At 39.4% G+C, this 4,648-nt stretch overlaps 1 long non-coding RNA gene across 1 annotated transcript; it reads left to right on the top strand.

Moving 5' to 3' along the window:
* Positions 1 to 2,406: 2,406 nt before the first annotated feature.
* Positions 2,407 to 4,324, top strand: LOC146661508 (uncharacterized). Its single transcript, XR_014913179.1, has 3 exons — positions 2,407 to 2,545; positions 3,433 to 3,519; positions 3,878 to 4,324. It is a non-coding gene; the product is annotated as an uncharacterized LOC146661508 (long non-coding RNA).
* The last annotated feature ends 324 nt before the right edge of the window (positions 4,325 to 4,648 follow it).

The raw sequence follows: 4,648 nt of genomic DNA, 5'->3' as shown, positions 1-4,648 counted from the left end.
AAAATGTATGACAAAATGAGAGGCAATAAGATTTTCATGGCGAGTCATCGAAATTCGCCGTGGCGCCACGGCCTCACCGTATTGTGAATACTCAAAAGCTCCGCAATTTAACATGGCCCAGGTGTGTAGTTGACACTGACCAAAGATGAAGCTTATACGACCAAATCCCAAGGAGGAGTTCGAAAAAGTTCGAGGCATGGAAATGGCAAAATTAGAGCCAAAATGTCACCTTCACGTCCAAATGGCGGACTTCCTGTTGGGTTTGCGTCAATGGGCCCACTGACTTTTTTGTTCGTCTTGGCATGTTACACATGTGTGCCAAATTTCATACATGTAGCTCAAACCATGTGGTCGTAGGGCTGCATTTAACAAGGCATAGGTGGCGCTGTAGAGCCATTTCCCAGTGCTCATAAGTAAAACCATTAAAATACAAAATTTTTCACCAGACCTGGCATGTGTGCAAAATTTCATGAGTTTTTGAGCATGTTTAGGCCCTCAAAAAGGCCCTTGTTTGGGGTGAATAATAATAATAAGAAACGGAGCAGATACAATAGGGCCTTCGCACTCTCGGTGCTCGGGCCCTAATTAAAGCTGCAAGCAGCGTTATGAGGGCCCGAGCACCCCCGGCGCGTCGAGCCACGCCCAACACCTAAAACCAGCACATCCGATCGATGTCACATTGATGGAATTCATGCATTTAACCACCAGCTAACATTTCAACTCATTCATTCATGATTAGCTAGTCGTTCCACTAGGTGGCACTCTAACCATTATGTACAAATGGCATAACAAACATTTCCGAACTCGAGTCTCATTATGCCTGCGACCTTTGGGTGAGATTGGACATTGTGTTTTTGAGTAGCAGCAGATTACTGCTTTTTGGCGAGTGATTGAGAGTCTACGTGCCGCCATAACCACCCCGTTTCCCTGAACGTAAAAAGCTTCGCAATTTAACAACACAAAGGTCTTTGGATTCCACACACTGAAGAATAGTGCAATCTGATGAAATCCCTTGGAGGAGTTCGTCAAAGAACGATGCCTGGAAAGAGGGGAAAATGTTGCCAAAATTGCAGATTAATTTTAAAATGGCTGACTTCCTGTTGGATTTGGGATATTGCTCCAAGAGACTTTTTTGTACATCTTGATATCTCCTATAAGCTTACCAGGTTTCAGACTCATACATAAAACACAGAGCAGGGGCTGTGATTTTGAAATTTTGTAGGGGGCGCTGTGGAGCCATTTTGGGATATTCAATGAAAATGATCACATAACAACAAAGCCTTAACCACATTGGAGGTGTGCGCCAAATTTCAAGACTTTTTAAACTTTCCAAGCCCCTCAAAAGCCACTTCATCTTTCATGGTGAACCGCGTTGCCACCAGGGTGCGACAAAATGAGAGGCAATAAGATTTTGATGGCGAGTCATCGAAATTCGCCATGGCGCCACGGCCTCACCGTATTGTGAAAACTCAAAAGCTCCGCAATTTAACATGGTCCAGGTGTGTAGTTGACACTGACCAAAGATGAAGCTTATATGACCAAATCCCAAGGAGGAGTTCGCAAAAGTTCGAGGCATGGAAATGGCAAAATTAGAGCCAAAATGTCACCTTCTCTTCCAAATGGCGGACTTCCTGTTGGGTTTGCGTCAATGGGCCCACAGACTTTTTTGTTCGTCTTGGCATGATACACATGTGTGCCAAATTTCATACATGTAGCTCAAACGATGTGGTCGTAGGGCTGCATTTAACAAGGCATAGGTGGCGCTGTAGAGCCATTTCCCAGTGCTCATATGTAAAACCATTAAAATACAAAATTTTTCACCAGACCTGGCATGTGTGCAAAATTTCATGAGTTTTTGAGCATGTTTAGGCCCTCAAAAAGGCCCTTGTTTGGGGTGAATAATAATAATAATAATAATAATAATAATAATAATAATAATTAAAGCTGCAAGCAGCGTTATGAGGGCCCTCGCACCCCATCGCGTCGAGCTACGCCCAACACCTACAACCAGCACCTCCGATCTCATGTCACATTGATGGAATTCATGCATTCAACCACCAGCTAACATTTCATCTCATTCAATCATGATTATAGTCGTTCCACTAGGTGGCACTCTAACCATTACTGACAAATGGCATAACAAACATTTCCGAGCTCGAGTCTCATCACGCCTGCGACCTTTGGGACATATTGGACATTTTGATTTTGAGTGACAGCAGATTACTGCTTTTTGGCGAGTGATTGAAACTCCACGTGCCACCATGACAACCCCGTTTCCCTGAACGGGGGGGGGGGGGGGGGGGGCAAGTGACACTGTTGAAAAGGTTAGACTGAGACAAAAGATCATTTGAAGTTTTTTGAATGTCCCTCATGATTTCAATAAATACCTGTGCCACTGGTTTGTAAGCCACTTTGCTTTTAGCAAACGAGAAGAGGAGAGCTTTGGATTTTAACATTCTGAGGATTCGAGGACATTATTTTAGACCACTATAACAAACATCACAAGAGATTATTTTTGAAAAACCCTGCCCTTGTGCAATTCTTGGTAAGTTTTATTTGTTGTAAATTGAATTTTATTTTTGGTGTAAAACCACATTTTAAATTTCAGTAACAGAATTTACTTTGTATTTAAGTTATTTTTTTATTGTTTGTGGGAGGGGTACCGGTGAAAAGTCTTTGGTTTGGTTTTCTGTTTTAGTGAATTTGGGCCATTAAGCCATTTTGTGGTCTTTTTTGAAAGACTGAAATCTGTGAAAGCTAGGCCGGGTAATTAGCCACTGATTTCTTATTACAAGTAAAGCACAACATGAATATAATGAAATACATGAAGTGTGGAACATTTTTGGCTGGTTTATGTGTGTTTAGCAGATTTTAAGCAGTTTAGTAACTGCTATTTCAATCATGCTTGTTTCTGCTGTCTTTGGTAGTTTTAGAAATGGTTTATATGACCATTTAGCTAAAATTATAAGGCTTCTGTGGATACTACGTGATATTTGCATGGAGGTTTTTGCATAACTCTTGAGCCACAGTACTGGTGGCTATAGAGCGTAAGAGGATAATTGTAATTTTTCACATAGCTGTGATTTGTTGTGCGTTCAATCCTTTTCTTTAAGCAAATTTGAGCAGCAGACAGCAAGAGTTGGTGAGCATTATCTTAATGTCATACATTGACTAATTTACACCTTCATTCTGGATGTGTAAAGCGCTTTGGGGTCCTTAGGGACTAGTAAAGCGATATAGAAATACAGGCCATTTACCATTTATATATATGTTTTGTGTTTTTTGAATGAATGTAATTGCATTACTGATCATTATTGTGAACTAACTACATGTTTATGTGTAAGTAAAGTCTCTTTGATGCTCTCATGTTTGTATATTGTTTGAATGTTGTGTAAAATGTAACTAATTAACCTCATACTTTATCATAAATAGAGAATGGCATATGCTTCCCCAACGAAGTTTGCTGGGATTAATGATCCTGAAGTTGAATCATTGCGTCAAGAATTTCAACTATCAACTGTAAGTAACAAATATTTCTTAAATTTTATTTATAGTGTAGAAAAATTTGTTTTTACGCTACATTACCTGTTACAGAGCTGGGCAGGATGCTGTGTTTAGTGTTTCTTGTGTTTGTTTGTTTGTTTGTTTGCTCTTTCATATAAGTCACTGTTAACCCTTGTGCCATACTGGGGCCTTTTTGGGTCCCCAGGGTGATCAACGTAAGTTTTTTAAAGGATGGCACAAGGTTAAGCTGAGACTTTTATACAGCTGTTGTTGTGATCTGGCACTACAAACATTACATTGTAGCGGCAGCATAGATTGAAGCGAATAACTGTTTTCTAATTTTGTTATGATCCAAAATATTTTGTAATTTCAGTATGCCTGCTTGGACCCAGGGGTCAGCAGAGAGGATCTATATACAAGGTGCTTGCAACTTCATGCCAAGGCAATGGACCTCTTGGTTCGGCAGGTGCGGCTCAGGCGTGCAGCCGAAAGAAAGATTTCTGTTTTAAAAGAACAGCTGGATGCTGAAAAAGAAATGCTGAATAACACTGCCCAGGAGCTGGATGCATTGCAAGCTTCGATTACATTCGCACGTGATGGTAAGTCTTAATGTATTGTTTGGATGGTATAAACAGTGAATGTTGGCTTCAGTGTCTTATTTTAAGAAATGGGACTTAGAAAAAATACTCTATGAATTACTATTGAACGACTGTCTACATACAAATAAACATGAATGCGAATTATTTATTTTAGTTTATGATAAATCATTTGGAGAAAATATTAAATCCATGATTAGTATCATGTTTTGTTTTCTTCATTTGTGATTTTATAAGGATTAGATATATGCAAATGTCTGTTTTACCCATGTATATTTGTTAAAGTTGTTTATAAATACTAACTGTCAAAAAATATTATTTGTTTTTGTTTTGTTCAGATGTGACAGAGGCCACCACTCAGACAGACGAAGACTTGTGACAGATGTTTTATAATAATGCTAAGTTTTCTTAGATTAATATATTTTTTCACATTTGACCCAAAGTGGCATGTTTTAGGTCACTTTGGGTAATTTTTAATTCAGAAATAGGTGTGGTGAGACAGTTAGTGGTAGAGACTATCAATGGCTGTCTTTTGTTTTCATGTGTGA

Source organism: Rhamphochromis longiceps, linkage group LG9 (assembly GCF_057381845.1).
Source record: "Rhamphochromis longiceps isolate RC_006_pf linkage group LG9, R_longiceps_female_GT1.1, whole genome shotgun sequence".
Classification (NCBI taxonomy): Eukaryota; Metazoa; Chordata; class Actinopteri; order Cichliformes; family Cichlidae; genus Rhamphochromis; species Rhamphochromis longiceps.
Note: the sequence above shows the minus strand (reverse complement) of the source record. Positions and strands in the feature narration are given on the sequence as shown.